This window comes from Bos indicus x Bos taurus, chromosome 1 (genome assembly GCF_003369695.1).
Source record: "Bos indicus x Bos taurus breed Angus x Brahman F1 hybrid chromosome 1, Bos_hybrid_MaternalHap_v2.0, whole genome shotgun sequence".
In the NCBI taxonomy this organism is placed as follows: domain Eukaryota; kingdom Metazoa; phylum Chordata; class Mammalia; order Artiodactyla; family Bovidae; genus Bos; species Bos indicus x Bos taurus.
Genome location: NC_040076.1, coordinates 148,916,068 through 148,934,250, shown reverse-complemented (window position 1 = coordinate 148,934,250; position 18,183 = coordinate 148,916,068). Strand labels below are relative to the sequence as shown.

The window sequence follows — 18,183 nt, the reverse complement described above, 5'->3', positions numbered from 1 at the left end:
CACTAGCATCCAAAAGCAGGAAGCACAGCTCCAGGGGGCAGGACTAGGAGTAAGGAGGGCTGTTCCCAGGGACAGGCTTTTCTTCACAAGCCTTTCAGTAGGCATTCAATTTTGATTATTTGCATGTTAAAACTAAAAATAAATACTTAAAAAAAAAATTCACAGGAAGCAAAAAGAGACTGAAGATCTGATCTGTTGAGAACAAACAGTAGAATAAAGAAAGAATTTAACTGAAGACAAGCATTCGCCCTTTTCACACACTGTCAACAGTAGGCAGAGACTATCCCTGCAGGGAAACTGAGGCTCAGAGACGCTTCCAGGGTTGGGCTTCAAAGCCGGGTGCCTGGCGCAGACTCCAGGAAACGCACTCTCCACCGCTCTCTACCGCCCAGCATGGACACACTCCAAGGTGGCTCCCGCCACACAGCCTCCTGCTGCCGGGCCCTTCCCTTGACTCAAGACCCCTGACTTGCTGTTAACCAAGAGCGCGCAGGCAAGGGTAAGGGACGGCGCTTCTGTGGTCACGACGCAGGAGACCATGCAGCTGTCTACATGCAGACTTGCTCCTTCCCTGTATTGGAGCAAGTTAAGTGGCACCATGGGAAAGGACAACACCCCAAGGAACTGAGGGTGGGTGCCTGCCAGCAGGCAGCAAGAAACTGCAGCCCTCAGCCCAACACCACAGAGGGCACTGAACGCGTGCACCAGTCAAACGAGCACAGAGGAGACCCTTCCCCAGGGAAGCCTGAGATGAGACCACAGCCCTGTCAACCTTCTGACCACTGTCCTGAGACCCAACTACGCTAAGCTGTGCCCGTACATCTGACCCACAGACACTGTGAGGCCATAAAAGCATGCTTTCAGTTTCTAGCTTTATGGTAATATTGTTACAGATCAAGTAATAAATAATGAGCACACTGTTGCACAATAAAGTTCTTCTGCCATATCTTGGTGCTTTGCTGAAATAATAATTTTCAACTACTCAACTACACAACAAGCCAACTTCAGATTAGCAGTCACAATTTGCGCTTTTTTGGAAAAAACTCATGTACCAAAATGTCAACATTGACCACAATCTGCCCCTGTGCTTTACTGTATTTTTCACTGAGGTATATTTGACATGAAATATATTAGTTTCAGGTGTACAACACAGTGATTTGACATTTGACCCTGCATTTTAATAACCATTTTAATAACCTTGTTTGCTAATTCCATTGTCTCTATCATTTGTTTCTACTGAGTTTTCTGTCTTCAAGTTTACTAATCCTCTCTTCTGGAATGTCTAATCTGCCATTAATGCCATCCAATGTATTTCTCATTCCACACATTAGCTGTCGCCTCTAAAAGTTTGACATGGGTCTTTTTATATCTCTCATAATTTCTAACTTTTTGAATAGATGGAGCACAACAACTGCTTTCATGTCCTTGCCCATTAATTCTAACATCTGTCAATTCTACGCTGGTTTCAATTTACTGATACCCCAATTATAAGTCACATTAACCTACATCTTCACATATTCAGCAATTTTTGTTTGGATACTGGACATTTTTACACTGTTGAGTGCTGGGTTTCTTTACATTTCTTTAAAGAGTGTTGGCCTCTGTAAGGATAAGCAATTACATTCCTTTCAAATTACTGGCGACCCTTGAACAACAGAGCAGTGAGAAGTGCTGACCCCCCCCACCCCACCCCCGACAGTCAAATCTCCAAGTATAAACTCACAGCCAGCCCTCTGTACCTGCAGTCCCACAGACCGGCCTTCAGTCAACATTTACGGAGATCACTAAGACTATGGAACTCTTCCTCTGCATGCCTACCTTCTTTCAGAACTCTGCTCCTCCCAACAGAACCATTCTGGCCTCCCTCAACTCCAGTCTTTCTTTCCTCAACTTGTGGGCTTTATCTGGGATCTCCTTCGATGGCTCAGTGGTGAAGAATCCACCTGCCAACACAATGGATGCGGGTTGGGTCCCTGGGTCGGGAAATCCCCTGGAGGAAGAAATGGCAACCCACTCCAGTATTCTTGCCAGGAAATCCCGTGGACAGAGGAGCCTGGGAGGATACAGTCCACGGGGTGGTAGAGTCAGACACGACTGAGAACACATGCACATCCCTGCAACGAGATCTGAAGACTGCCTCCAGGCAGAAAGCTGGACCAACACAGGGCTCACGGCGTTTGTTTCCCATCTGTTAGGCATCGCAGTTAGGCACTGCCTATTGTTTAATATCCAAAAACAGTTGTTCCATGGATTTTGTCCAGTTTCCTAGCTGTTTACGCTGGGAGGGTAAATTCAGAAAGTTACTGCCCCACAGTAAAAAGCGTAAGTCAAGACTTCTGACAGTAATTTTTAAGCAAACATTTTATCAGATGCCATCCCTAAACATACACACATACATCATTATAACTTAGAATGTGTTAGTCGGTCAGCTGTGTCCAACTCTGCGACCCCATGGACTGTATGTAGCCCATCAGCCTCCTCTAGTTCATGGAATTCTCCAGGCAAGAATACTGGACCAGGTTGCTAGTTCCTCCTCCAGGGCATCTTCCCGACCCTGGGTTATAACCTTCATCTCCTGTGTTCCTGCATTGCAGACAAGATTCTTTACCCCCTGAACCATCAGGGAAGCCCCGTTATCACTTCACCCCATCTTTACTTTTTCACAGTATCTATCGCTCTTGGTCAGTATGTTAGCTGCTTTCTTGCTTACTCTACACTTCACAAGAGAACTTAAGCTCTGTGAGCACAGGGATCTCACCGTCACCCTGAATATCCAACACCCAGAACATACCCTGGCTGCGAATAAGCGCTCGGATTCAGTAAAATCATTAAATCAATAACCAAAATGTTTTACGAGTATTTCACTTACTACATACTGTGAACTCTTCTACTTAGTAAATTCTAATCTAGACACAGATGACTCTGACTCTAGAGAGTTCCTTCAAATCATCTATTATCGAAACTGGCACCACCTCAGTAAAGGTTGTAGTTGCAAACAAAAGAAACTAACTCTGGCTTTGTTGAAACTGAAAAGGAAGTTATTAAAGCGTATTAGGCAACTCACAGAAAACCCCAGGAGGGCCAGGCTGGAAGGCCATGTAGTCAAGAACACCCAAAAGGCAAACCAAAGATCTGGTCCAGTGGAGACAACACAGCATTCAGTCCCTGTGACTTGCAGAGACACCACGAACACGGGAACGAAGTGCCAGGACTGGATCTGTTGCTGACGGCCTCCAGAAGAGACAGCTCGGCCATCCCCCTTCTATGCAGACACGGACTCTGCAAACGGCCTGCTTCTGCAAATCACCCGCTTCTCAGGTGGTGGAATGGAGGCCCCAGGTCATATGAGGGCATTCTAAGTCCCAAATATGCAGAGAAAGTGAGCGACTGCCTTTCACAATGGAAGACATCTACCTCCCTCTCACCGAGATTCTTAAGGTAAAGAATTCCCTAAATGTAGAAAGCTATCAGATGTTCTGGTTTATCATCTGAAAGGCTCATGAACTAGGGGCACGAAGTATGAATCCCAGCATACCACAACTTTTATCTAGCTCTCCAATTAACACGTTACAGAAGCTCTACGTTCCTTCTTCTTTTCTCTCTAAACGTTTATTTAACTTTAGGGCCTTTAACTGTTCACTGGATTTTTTATTAGCTAGAAGCAGCATATGCAAAATACTATGATTAACCTTAAGCAAATTTACTTCCCTGCATCGCAGTTTTTTAACTTAGAAACAGATATTACCAACCACCTGCCAGTGCTAGTGCTAATATTAAAATAACTAATAATGAATCTGTACAGTGTCTGGCCCATAGCAGGAAATCAATTAATAGTAGCTACTATTCTGGCAGTCATGTATGGATGGGAGAGTTTGACTAAAGAAAACTGAGCGCTGAAGAATTGATGCTTCTGAACTGTGGTGTTGTAGAAGACTCTTGAGAGTCCCTTGGACTGCAAGGAGATCCACCCATTCTAAAGGAAATCAGTCCTGAATATTCATACAAAGGACTGATGCTGAAGCTGAAACTCCAATACTTCGGCCACCTGATTCGAAGAGCTGACTCATTGGAAAAGACCCTGATGCTGGAAAAGATTGAGGGCAGGAGGAGAAGGGGACGACAGAGGATGAGATGGCTGGATGGCATCACCAACTCAATGGACATGAGTTTGAGTAAACTCCGGGAGTTGGAGATGGACAGGGAGGCCTGGAGTGCTGCAGTCCATGGGGTCGCAAAGAGGCAGACGCGACTAAGTGACTGAACTGAACTGTTACCATCAAACAGAAGCTTACTTTTTAATAGAAGAAACTCACTGGCTTACATGAACATCTTTTTTAAAAGTCTGTCAATGTCAACAAGGTGAAGACCTGAGTTTCTATCCTGCACTGGAATTATAACAACCGTTATCCTCCTCAGTCCCTACTTGTGCTGCTGTTCAGTCGCCCAGTCGTGCCTAACTCTTACTGCAGCACACTAGGCCTCCCTGACCCTCACTATCCCCGGAGTTTGCCCAAGCTCATGTTCATTGCATCAGTGATGCCGTCCAGCCGTCAGCGTACCAGAACTTTTATCTATCTCAAGTAACGGGTTACAGAAGTCCTATGTTCCTTCTTCTTTTCTCTCTCAATGTTTAACTTCAGGGCCTTTGACTGTTCACTGGGTTTTTTATTAAATACTATGATTAACCTTAAGCAAATTTACTTCCCTGCATTGCAGATTAGTCGCTATGTAACCAGAAATAAAGCAACAAGAAGCTTAAAGACATGTTGCCACCAAAACTAAGTTCAAGGAATACACAAATAGATGAACAATGGGATGGCTGGCTGGCTGGAGGCATCAAGCCATGTTTTCTTTTATTAGAGTTCTCTTTAATGAGCTCTAACTCTATTGAAGAGCTTCAAGAGGGCAGGTACCATGTACGTCCTGTGAGTCACAACTATGTCCCAAGGGACTGGCATGGGCCCAAAGAGCCAAAAAATAAAATCTGAATAGTTGCTTTTCTAAATACTTACCACAGAAACTAGTCACTGAGAAAGATTTCAGAACTACTTTAAAGCAAATCCCCTTTAAGCTTTTAAAAAGATGATTCACCTGACAAGATCAAAGGCCTCGACAGTTTTCTAACTAGAGTCAATTCTTTTGAAAATCCATCCATACAATCAACTTTCCCTCAATCATTCTTGTTCTGTGAAGGAAAAGCAAAGCCAAAAAGTATCCAAACAAACTACTTTACCTTTCCATCACTTTTTAAATGACATCAAAGCTAGAGCTTATTTTAAATGTGAACCTGACACCTACTGCTGATGCTGGACTGACTTTCTAGATCTAAGTGCTGAATGAACCGCACTCTGCTGGCTAAATATTATAAAGAGCCAGGTTGGTTCCCGCCACAATATAAAACTCCAAGTGATCACTCCAAATGACCACTAAGGACTGTATCTACTTCAATAAACTACTAAAATGATGTACTCCTTTAATAAACAGGGCAACATCCTTCCACTCCATCATACAATGCCAAGTTTCTAAGAGCTAGTAGGTGTTGATACTTCATACACACTTGTTAAACTAAGCCATGAGTAAGTAACTTGGTCTTTTTACTGGCTACATAATGTCCCAATCTAATCTTTTAAAAGGATCACTTTTTTTTTTTTTTTAAGGCTCCTACATTCCCTGTTCAACTCTTAGTCCAAATGCACATTCCCCTATGCAATCATTCAGTCCTGGAGACCAACATCAAAATGTGGTTCACTGTTTTTAGTACTCGCCATATATGGCAGACTTGCTAATGCCCTCGATCGCCAGGGGCGGCAGGGGGCAGAGGTGTGCAAAACAACACGGCCCCTGCTCTCTGGAGGGGATGAATAAAACAAGCACTAAAAAAAAATTACCAACTGTGATAAACATGTGAAAGAAAAGGACAGGGAAACATGAGTTATTAAAAAAGAAGAGGTGACTGGGGCGGGGGGTCTGCTTTCCCTGACAAGAGTGATAACTGAACTGAAAACGAAGGAGAAAAAGAAGTTAAAGAAAAGAAAAGGGATGATGGCTGGCCCAGAAGCAGACATCCAAAGACACAGATCCCAAGGCATGGGAGACAAGACTGCCTAAGTCAGCTGGAGCCAGGTCATCCAGACAGCGGGTCCTGAGTGTGGTCTTTACCCTGGAAGTGACAACAAATTACTCAAGAGGTTTGCGGGGTGGGGGGGATTTAAGTACTAAGAATTCTTGCTCATCCATTTGCTCAAATCCCTCTTTCATTCCTATCCATTCTATTGAATTTTATTTCTTGACCTTTCCTATATGCCCATATCCTTTATTTCAAACGTTTATATCTTATTCAGCAAATAGCCTTCAAACACATATCCCATGAATCCTAAAACTTGTCTTCAAATTCTCCCCTTTGCATAGCTGATTCCAATACTGCTGAGTAATGATGGGCCTTCAGGCCAATTCCTAGGTAAGTTTTCCTAGTTTTACTGACATTTTGAACAGTACCACAGAACCATTATAGGGAAATTCAAAAAGTGAAATCAGATTGCAAAATATGCTGGGATCCTAATAATTTTACTACCATTGCTGTTTTGGAAAACTTTAATGAAACAATATTTTGTACCACAGAAGTAATGTGTACCAAAAATAAATGTGTTTGATGTAAAGATGAAGTAAAACACACCACTGCGGTGACAACTGTTCTTTTTCAAGGGGAAATGATCAAATAAGAACAAATTTTTCAGCAGACAGTATTTGTCTTTAAGACAGGAGTCCTACTTATACCAAATAAAGTTAAACTTAAACTGTCAAAGGGACTTTTAAAAGTAGACAAAATTTTTGACCTTCAAAAAGCACCACTGAATCTCATTCCGTTTCATAAACTGTGCTCCCTTTAATGAAAATGCCTGTCTGCCCTAGACTGAGTCCATAAGCCCCTGTGAGAGCTAACTGCATCCCAGCGCACACGGTGCGGGCACTGATCCCCGGCCCTAGGGCCACGTGTGGCGCCCAACAGGCACGCAGTAATAGCTCTATCCACCTCACAAGATAAACGATTTTCAGATGATTGGTCTCCCAATAAGAACATACGCAAAAGTAACAGAATAAATGTGGTATTTTTCAGGAAAATACCAAGCCACTCAGAATAAATTGAACACACACGTTTAACTACTCCACACTTCTCAGCCTGTGAGCTGGGACACCGCTTCCTCGCTTCCTCTCCAGAATCACCGCTGCCAACGCTGCCTTCCCCCACTGCCCCATTTTGCAGCTCATTTTTAATGGCACTACATTATTTCTACCTGTCAACAAAGGTCCGTCTAGTCAAAGCTATGGTTTTTCCAGGAGTCATGTATGGATCTGAGACTTGGACCATAAAGAAAGCTGAGAGTCAAAGATTTGATGCTTTTAACTGTGGTGTCGGAGAAGACTCTTGAGAGTCCCTTGGACTGCAAGGAAATCCAACCAGTCCATCCTAAAGGAGATCAGTCCTGAATATTCATTGAAAGGACTGATGTTGAAGCTGAAACTTCAATACTTTGGCCACCTGATGCAAAGAACTGACTCACTGGAAAAGACCCTGATACTAGGAAAGATTGAAGGCGGGAGGAGAAGGGGACGACAGAGGATAAAGTGGTTGGATGGCATCACCAACTCAATGAACGTGAGTTTGGGTAAACTCCAGGAATTGGTGATGGACAGGGAGGCCTGGTGTGCTGCCGTCCACAGGATCACAAAGAGTTGGACAGGACCAAGCAAATGAACAACACGTTATTTCCACCTGTCACTAACAGAAGGACTGAACTACAATAATTCTCTCCTCTGTTCTTCCACTGTTCCCTCAGGACCTTACTAGGAAATATTCTCAACTGTTCCCATCAAGCCAATCATTCGACTCCTCAAGAGCTTTACTATACTGCCACCAAAGTGGAATTCTCTCCTTTCTATCTCCAAAACCTGGAGTCCTGTGTCAGGACTTCCCTGGTGGCCCAGTGGTTAAGAATCCACTAACTGTTAGCAGTCATGGTCTTCTTTGTCCTAATTTTGCTGGTATACACACAACTATTTCAACACTTAATAGCTGAGGTCACCAAACCTTACTCATTTTTGTAGTGAAAGCCTCTACCACCACAATTCACATATGTTACAGAGGACAGGCAAAAGTATCCTCAGTTGAAGAGGAACAAGACTCACCTTTTACAATTTATCAAAGCATTTACAATTTATAAGAACATCGTTTTTCATTCAACAGAATACAGAAACATCACAAAACAATTTTAACTAAATATCAAAGAATGAATACTTTGTTAAAGTGTAAGACTTATAGTACACCATAAGATGCTCAAATTCTCTCATCAAGAAGTACAAATTCAAACAAGTAGACTGCTCCATTCACCTATTAAATTGACAGAAGATTTAAAACTTGAATAATGCCAGTGTTTTTGAGATTTGGGCAACTACACACTCTTAGACACTGCTACTGAAGTATAAATTGGTGCTACTTTTCGGAAGACAGCTGGCAAAACACACTCATACGCGCATATACCTGGTGCACCAGCAATCCCTCTTATAAATACGTATCCTCTGGCTGACACTGACAAAAAAGTTACATGTGCAAGGATGCACACTGCAGCATTATTTAAAAATAGCAAAAGTATGGGCTTCCCTGGGGGCCTAGTGGTTAAGAATCCGCCTGCCAATGCAGGGGACATGGGTTCAGTCCCTGGGCCAGGAAGATTCCATTTGCCTTGGAGCAACGAAGAGTAGCCCCTGCAACGAGAGAAAGTCTGCAAGCCGCAACCAAGACCCAGCAGCAGCCAAAAATAAACAAAATATTTTTTTTTTAAACTTCTAAAAATGGGGGGGAAAATTAAATTCTCTCTAATGGAGATTGACTCAATTGTGTTGCATCCATAACATCAAATACTTCCCAACCATTAAAAAAAAATACAGGGAAACTCTACCACCTGACACAGGAGTATTTCCAAGATAGAGCAAGACACTTAGGTTGCAAAACTGCATGTTTAGCAAGACCCCATTTGTTTTTTAAGTACATAGAGTGTACACATACACAATGTCGCACTTCAAAAAAAACTCGGGATCACACTAAACATACCATTTTGTCATTTGTTGTTGTTCAGTCGATAACTCTTTGCAAACCCATGATCTGCAGCATGCCAGGCTCCTTCGTCCTCCACTATATCCCGAAATTTGCTCAAATCTAAGCCCATTGAGTCAGTGATGCCATCCAACCATCTCATCCTCTGCTGCCCCATGTTTTGTAACACATATGTATATACCAAATGTTTATATATACAGTTTACATATATACGTATATAACATTTCTGGTAGGAAAAACTAAATAGCTGTTACTTATGGAGCACAGACGGGGAGGGCTGGGGGTGGGTGACACCATTCATTCTATAGGGCTGGATCTTTTTTTTAATCATGAAAATAAAAAACTCGTTGATCTTTAAAAACTAAAATTCCCCAGATCAAAATAATACCTTTGAAGTCTGATATGAGACTGCTCAAACAGAAGTCCTAAACAGATGAGAAAGCACTAGGAGGACACTCCTACTCCAATGACCACGCATTCAGTCAGCCCAGAGGGCCTCAACAAATTATCCATGGTCCCAAGACCAGCGCTGACCGGCCAGCAAGGGCCAGCCCAACGCTCCAACCTCGGCCACCAGAGAAGCCTGTGAGCACCGTGCCAGGGCCGCACCACAAACAGACGCTTCTCAACAGGCCTGTCACTCTCCTTGGACAAGGGCACTGCGCCCCAACCTCCCTCCTCTGCCCAAAAGCTCTTTTATTAGTGTGGGTGCTCATCTCCAGCGTTCAAAATGACAGCAGCTAATTGATGAAGTGTTAACCTGATAACAGATGAAGGCTATTTCCCTAGGAACACTTCCATTTTAAATTAGGGGATCCAGCTCTTGTCTTAATCTACAGTATGAATTCCACGGTGAGAATGGCAAGCGAATCAGCTGAAAAGGAAAGGAATGATCTGAGGACATGGCCTGCTTTTGCTCCTTCTGATCATGCCAAACCCACACCTCCCTTTCATCTACCCTAACGCACCAACACTAATGATTCTTGACTTAAAACCTCAACTTTCCACCTTTAAATATTTGTTGGACCAACTCACAGTCTTTTTCTAAGAGGCTCAGAAGACAGTGAAGTGAGCCAACCATTCAATAGCAATGAGCTCACACATAAATAGCAACATATTTGAATGACAGATCTTCCTATAAAATAAAAAATGCAGTTGTACTCTTCTCCTTCCTCTCTTCTGGGGAAAGAACAAAGAACCAAGAGTCAGGAAAACATGCGCTAGCTAGCCCCCACCCCCCGACCTGCTTACTCCGAGGCACTGGTAAGTCATTTCATTTCTTTGCATCCATTTCCTCCTCTAAGATGAGAAATGAACTATGTCAATGTTTCTCAAAATGTTTCTACTGCATCAGGGACATTTGCAGGCCCAATTAAGACAATGGATCCCAGCGCATCACCAAACCTTCAGAAGACGAGTCTCGGGCTGGGGAGTCCCACAACTCTGACAAGTTCTCCTGAAAACTATCTGAGGCTCATCAGCTCCTCAGGTCTCTACTTGACCTAATTATAGGCTAGTTCAAAGGAATCCTAGACCTTCCTCTTCTGTCAAACCCACAGGAAAAAAAGAGCAAGACACTGGACAGTAAATGTTTAAATATCACTGCTATAATCGTTACAATTTCAGTGACCCAAGCACTTACTGAAAACCTGACAAGATCCTGCAATACTGAATCACACTCTCCTAGTGTTGCTGGCTGAGGTTATGTACACAAATACACACAAAATGGTCCATGGGACAGCTAAAACCAAATCCAAGGGCCTAGGCTTCACATACTGTTTACGTATAACAGTTATAGCAATCGAGAATCATGTTTCTATCAAAAAATACCTTCAATAAAATAATGTGATATGAGACTCCAAATCCCTTCACTACTGTAAGTTTAGTTACATTGACTCTAATCTGACTGCGTATGTACATATTGCATATACTAAGTACTGATAGTCTATTTCAAGTTACACACCATAGTTCAAATGATTAATGAGCAAATATGGAATATAAACATTAATTAGTGCAATAAGTTGTCTTTCCCAAGTTCATCTCTGTTAAGTTTCTTCCAAAACATCTTAAAAGAGTGACAGGCAATGCTTTATAATCCCCCATTCTCCTATTCATCAGTAAAAACAGATTTTCAGGCAGACAATCAGCCATCCTACTGATGACCACATATCCCAGCCTCCTTTGCAGCTACATGGGGCCACCTGACGAAGTTCCGACCAACAGGTGTGAACAAGTCACGTATGCAATTTCCAGGTTCGTCTTTAAAGAAGGGTTGTTCTCGCCCCCATCCTGTTCCTGGACCGTGAACATGGTGGCGAGCTGTCTTGAACTGCAGGGGCCATGGGGTCCCATTATACACAGGAAAGCAACAGAAGGAGCTCCCCTGTATCTTGGAGCTGCCACATCAGCCTTAGACGACTCATGTGAGAAAGAAAGAAACTCAGCACTTAAGCCACTATAGGCAGAACATGGGCCCAATCTTGTTTCTAACTAATGCATACAGAAAGTTTAAGTTACTAATAAATACTACATAATAGCTACTTACCAACTCAGTAAAGCTGAAACTCTATAAAGTCTTGGGTAACCTCACTACTGAAATTATTGCTACTGTACCAACTTACATTTATACGGCATTTTACACTTTTGCGAAGCATCTCATTAGAGTATCTCATTTCACATTTTTCAAATCCTGGCAAGGGCAGCGAGGGCTTATGCACGGTCAGCACCCAGGATTCTAAAGCTCTGAAGCCATTCTGCCCAAGACTGCGCAAGCAAGAAGCGGCGCTCAGGCCTGGGCTTCAGCATCAGGTTCCTCACCACCCCTCTGTGCACACACACGCTCCTCTACTCCTGCTCTGCGCCCAGCACTGGCGCTACAGGTACTGGAGGTACGGATACTCCCGTCCAGACAGACCTTACAGTCTAACGGCACGAGGCAGAGACGGACAGTAAAAGAATACACGTACATATGCATGCTGTGCAGTGCTTAGTCGCTCAATCATGTCCGCCTCTTTGCGACACCATGGACTGCAGCCCCCCAGGCTCCTCTGTCCATGAAATTCTCCAGGCAAGGATTCTGCAGTACATTGCCATGCCCTCCTCCAGGGGATCTTCCCAACCCAGGGATCAAACCCAGGTCTCCTTCATTGCAGGGAGATTCTTTACCAACTGAGCTACCATGGAAGCCCATACACATGCATACCTATGAATAATTGTATGGTTACTTTTAGTCAGGGCTGTCAAAAAAAAAAGCCATTGGTAAGAACGCATGGCCAAGGAATCTTACTTAGAACAAAGTTTGGGGAAAGAAGTAGCATTTATGTTGAGACCGTGAGGATGGGTATCAGTGAAGAGGAAAGGAGGGAGAAGACAATTAAGAAATGCATGTCTGTTATCTCAGTCTTCACAAGCACCCCATGGTAAGGATCACCAACCCATCTTACAGATGAAGAAACTGATATTAAGCAAAACCACTGTGCCTTAAGTCCACATTGCCCGTGAGGGGCGGGACTGGTTCAGAATCCAGACCTGCCCAACTCTGGTGGCTCTGCCTGGTACCGCTTCACAGGACAACACGCTCTCCAGTTACCATGCTTCCTCAGCCGCTATCTCTACCTCTGCAAAAAGCAGATTTGGAGTAGATCTCAGGTTTGAGCATCTCCTTACCCAAATGCAAGTGCTAAAATGCCAACCTTAACCACAAATATCCAGAAAACAAAACAAAACAAAAAATCAACTCTTGTCAGTAAAAACTTTATATAGAGAAACAAAGAGACCTATTTAATGAACAGGGATGTTATTTAAAATAGAATTGATGCTAAAACCAGTTTCATTCCATGTTAAACCAGTTCACTAAGCACCTCTCCACAAAAGCAACTTAAACAAGCAATTAAATTATGGGGCAATAAAATGAAAAATAACTCATCAAGAGTATAGATACATTTTAAACTATTACGCATCACATATCAGATATGGGCATATGTCCATCAAACAATAAAAAATTAAAACAAGCAAAACTTTCACAGTATTACAAACTTTTTAAAAAGTCACCTTCTAGAAGAGAGGGTGCATAGCTCTGAGAGAAAAATCAATTGCTAAGAAGCCTAAATGGTTCTATATCAGCAAAATGTATGCCTACAAGGAACCACATTATTTTAGATGTTCAATGTACTGTAAGTTATCTCCAATGAGGAATTCTATCTCACTATGCAACTCTGGAAGGAGGTTTTCAAAGTAAAAGCATAACTTATTTCAAACGTCTGGCTGGTTTATACAATGCTGTATTCCAAGTCATTTTGTTTTCATATACCAAAAAATGAAACTAAGACCAGCAGCCACTAGGTTAGGAGATGAGACTTGTCTGTAATTACCTAATAAGAACCTTAAATTAATTACTTTAGTCATGTGAAGTCAACATTTCACTTTCACATAACCAATGGTAAACTTTACAGCTCTAGCTTTACATTATAACACTGATATAAGGCAAGATTTTGAATGATTTCTTTATTTAGGGGCAACTGGGGAGAAATTAAAATAATTTGATGATTTTCCCAAGTAATTAAACACAAATTATAACCTCCCCTCCCCAAAATTTTAATCCAAAACTGTGCCAGCTTTGGGTTATGAATTATCGTAATTTCTCTAACCATCAAAACATTGCCCAGTGGCCAAAATAATATATAGTAAGAAGTCTTTTAAAAAGCATAACCACTGTGTATACGTAAGGTGCTCATACAAAAGTAATAAAGTCACATGTTTCACTTTGGGCAATGTTAGTGTCAAGTTTCAGGGGCTCATGTTTGATAGTTTCAAGAAGTATCTTTACTTCTAAATAGAAAATACAAATAAGTATCTGGAGGTAAAACCACCAAAAAACTCAACAGGAACTAGTGACTCTTAGCTCACAGTTCAAATTACTGATAGGAATACAACAAAATTCTAAGACTAATAGAACTCTGGGGAGAGAAGAGTCAATCTCTTCATAAAGACTCTGGAAGTTTGGGGGTTCTGTTGAGTTCACACGTTTAAAGTTTTTTCTCAGGCGATGAAAAGAGAAACTGCTTGGGTGTGGGGGTGTGGGTGTAAGAAATGTGAAAGCTCTTTGAAACAAGAGAAAGCAAATGCTAAAGCAAAGAAAATTTGACACACACCTTATGACAAAGAAGAAAGTCACAAATGAAGTCCCCTCTTCTATTGAGCTAGTTTTTAACAGCATGCATAAGGCAATTCTCTTCTCACTCACAATAAAGTTATTTCCATTCAAATTTTCTCCCCATGACTGTATAGATGCCAACCATAAACACACACACGAAAACATCCCTGAGCATCCCAAACTTCTAAGCTATTTCTTTTGCTTGTTTTTGTTTTCAAGTAGTAGCCAAAATTCCATATAAATTAGCATCTCCTTTCTTTGTATAGTTTCAAAACAAAATGTATGCCAAAGGTCACACTAATCATGCATTATAACAAGTTATCTTCAATTTTGCTTTCACAGATAATCGTGGGGCTATAAAAACCTATGTAAACTCTCTAAATACCAGTTGCTGCACTTACCACTCCCCAATCCCACATCTCTAAACCATAAACACAAAAACTCCCCATAAATAAAACTCAGGGGCAGACATCAGACAATATTCTAGTGGGGGAAAAAATTCTAACCCAAGGTTGTGTTTGCCTTTTTTTTTAAATCTACATTCCCAAACAAGACACTGCATTACAATGGAATATTTTCAAGGCTGGACTAAACGTCTGAATACCTAGGGCACAGTTATGTATGTGTGTGACGTTTCCAGTAAGTCCCACCAAAACGGCTTTAAAAGAAATTTAAGATCCTAAACCTAAATTCCATATCCTGAACAAAAACAAAGATCTCACTAGATTTCACAGTCCATCTCCTACCCCTACCAATAACGACCATCCACTTCACTAAATTCTACTCAAATCCTTAATCTTTTTTAGATTTCAAAGGAAAGCCTTCGCTTTACAGAAAGAGAGGGGATTCTTCTTTCTAGGAGACTTAATTTCTGAGCTTATGCCTCTTAGGAAGTTTCTGTACTCAGTTTTATAATCTGGTGTAGACACCGACAGAACTCCTTAACTTTCTGGCAAGGTTTGAAGTCTAAATGAATTTGGACAGCCACCATAAACACTGTTGCTACTCAAAGCAAATCCTCCAAAACCAATGGGGCACTTTAAGTGTAAGTCCTACGTCTATTAAAATCTTAATTCAACTTGAGTAAACTTTTTTCATAACTGTTTCCTTGAAACTATCTTCTTCAGTTTAAAATTTTACCACATGAAATTTTAGTTCTAGTCTCATATTTATATCAGAAAAAAACATTATCCTTAAAGTAACTAATCAAGAAGTGGGAAATTTACAAAGCTAAAGGTAACTCCACTGAATTATTTAAACGCCCCCCAAATCGAAGTATTACGTATATCCATTCTTAAATACTTTGTATATGTAATGTGTAAGGACTCTCAGGGAAAATCTAAGTACCCAAAGATAAAAAATAACCAAAAATAACTTTGCACAAAACTTTCTTATGACTCAATACTTAAGTGATGACTATAATTAAAATTAAGTGTGAGGAACCAAACGCAGAACAGAATACTTTTTAATTCCTTCCATTCAAAAATTGTCTACACAGTTTTCTTCAGAGTTGGGGGGATGGGGGGGAGCTAACAAATTAGTTTCATTAAGAGGGCCTCGCTTTATTCTCTCCTTTCCGCTTCTGCAAACCACAAAAGTTAATTCCACGCCAACACTATACGTGGATACAACCCTGAGTCATTACAACCAAATAGCTCCAAAATGTGCCAGTACTTCTAATAACAAGGTATAAGCTGGTGATTAAAAGCCCCGGCTGGCTACAGACTCCCGGCTTCAGGGGTCCCAGCTGTATGACCTTGGATGAGTCACCGCTCAGTTTCCTCATCTGTGAAATGGGTAACAGTTTCTACCTGAAGGTTAAGAGAGTTATTAATACACGATCCTAATCTTTTAACTCGGGAGCGAAAACAATGTTATAAAGGGTGTATTTCCTGACAACCTGGGCCGAATTCAAGAAACAAATGGCGCTGGCGCTCAAGTACTGCACCTAGATTACCAAGATTCACATCATCCAGGGGTTTTGGACGACAGACTCAGCCAAAGTCTTCGGAATCACTCACTAATTCTGTCCCATTTTTAACTATTTCGGACCGGGGAAGGGGGGCGGGGGGAGGCCTTTCCGCCCAGCGTGAAGCTTCTTCAGCCAGCTACGGCAGATCTAAGTCTATAAATAAGACTCCGGCGAGTTTTGTTGCCTACACCCAGGTCTCGATTATTAATTTACGCATCCGCGGCCCTTCGGCACCCTCCAAGGGCTATGCTGCGCGGGTCAGCAGCCCTCCGACGTCGAGCGGCCGGGCTCTCACGCGCACAACTTCCGAGCAGGCCGAGGGCCCGGGCTCCGCGAGCACACAACCCGGAGGGCCGCGCAGGGGGGACCCTGCTCCCCGACCTTCCCCGGCGCCTCGCCCGGCGGCCGGGGGAAGCCCCGTCTCCCCTGTAACCCGTGGCATTGTCCTTGCGGAGGACCGCGGCCGCTGTTCCCACACTGGTGGGGACCGAGAGGAGGGACGAGGGAGGAGCTGGGGGAAGAGGATGAGGAGGAAGAGGAGGAGGAGGAAGACACCCTCCTCCCCTGCGCTCGGGCGACCAGGCAAAAGGTCTGGCGCTTTCTCCCGGCCCCCAGGCCCCGGCTCCCGGGAGGCCTCGCCCCGGCACCCCCAGCCCTCCGCAACTTTCCCTCCGCTCGCGCCCGCCTCTCCTCCGGGACCGAGGCCTGTCGGGCGCCTTCCCTTTCCCCCCCGCCCCGACCCCGGGCGGGCGGCCGGCCGGCCTCGAGCCGCGGCGCCTCCTCCTAAAATGGCAGGTCCCTCCCTCCGCCCGACCGGCCTCGGCGCGGGCCCCGGCTACAGGCCGCAGGGAGGGAAGCCGGGCCGCCGGGCGCCGGGCGGGGCCGCGGCCGGACACTCACCGGGACGATGGCGGGGCGCTCGCGCCGTTCCCTCCGGTGAGTCTCTGCCGCCGGCTTCCCGCCGCCGCCGCCGCTGCGCCCCCGCCGCGGCCTCCGCCGCCAGCGCCGCCCCGGCCGCCTCTCTCTCCGCCCCCGGCGCTCCCGGCTCCGCGGCCTCCGAGCCGCAGCCTCCTCAGGTCTCGCTGCCCGGCTCGCGGGTCCGAGCTGCGCCCGGTGGGGCGGGGGTGTGTGTGGAGGCCGGGGAGGCGGCAGCCCCCCTCCCCGGCAAATACCGCAGTCCCCGGACCCCGAGCCCCGCGGCGCGGCGGGGGCCGCGCGGCCCGGCCTGGCCCGGCGCGGAGGGCGGCGGCGGCGGCGAGGCCGGGCGCCCAGTCGCGGCCGCCAGCAGCGGCGGCTTCTTTTTCCCCGAGGTGGATTTTGTAAATCTCACAAAATGGCGCGCGCTCCAAAGCTGCGCAGCGAGGAGCGCCGGGGCCCGAGCGGCGGCGGCGGCGGCGGCGGCTCCTCAGCCAGGAGAGCCCGAACCGCCCGCCCCCGAGTCCCCGCACGGACAGACGGACACACACTCACACTCTCACACACACACGCGCGCACGCACCCTCGCACACGCTCCCTTACACACACACACACACACACACACTCTCTCACACTCACACCGGTCCCGCCCGCTCGCCGGCGGCGGCGGCGGCGGCGGCGGCAGCGGCACCAACAGCAGCAGCAGGAACAGCAGCACAAGCAGCGGCGGCGGCGGCGGCGGCGCCCGCACCCCCCGCTCGGGGTGTCCGCTCTCCTGAGCCCGACCTGGGCCGCGATCAGCAGCAGCGACGGCAGCAGTCTCCCCGGATCCCCCTGCCGCTCTCGCCGCCGCCACCCCCGCCTCACTCCAATGGGGCTTTTTATTATTATTCGGGCGGGAAGCGAAAGGGTTTAAAAAAAAACCCAACCAACAAAATGGCGACGGACCGACCCGGTCGCTATAGCAACTGTCAATCAAAACGCAACCCGCCCCCCCCCCCGCGCTGACGTGCTGACGTCCTCCTCCCACCACCC

The 18,183-nt window shown here is 45.0% G+C and overlaps 1 protein-coding gene across 3 annotated transcripts in view; it reads right to left on the bottom strand.

Moving 5' to 3' along the window:
- The window catches only part of DYRK1A (dual specificity tyrosine phosphorylation regulated kinase 1A), a 143,610-nt gene extending 126,393 nt beyond the window's left edge, over nucleotides 1-17,217 (bottom strand). For 2 of the 3 annotated variants that reach the window (XM_027548898.1, XM_027548899.1), the window contains exon 1: nucleotides 17,134-17,217. The gene's annotated coding sequence lies outside the window, so the exon portion shown is untranslated. The remainder of the gene's footprint in view (nucleotides 1-17,133) is intronic. The other variant, XM_027548900.1, reaches the window with a different exon arrangement.
- Nucleotides 17,218-18,183: the final 966 nt, after the last annotated feature.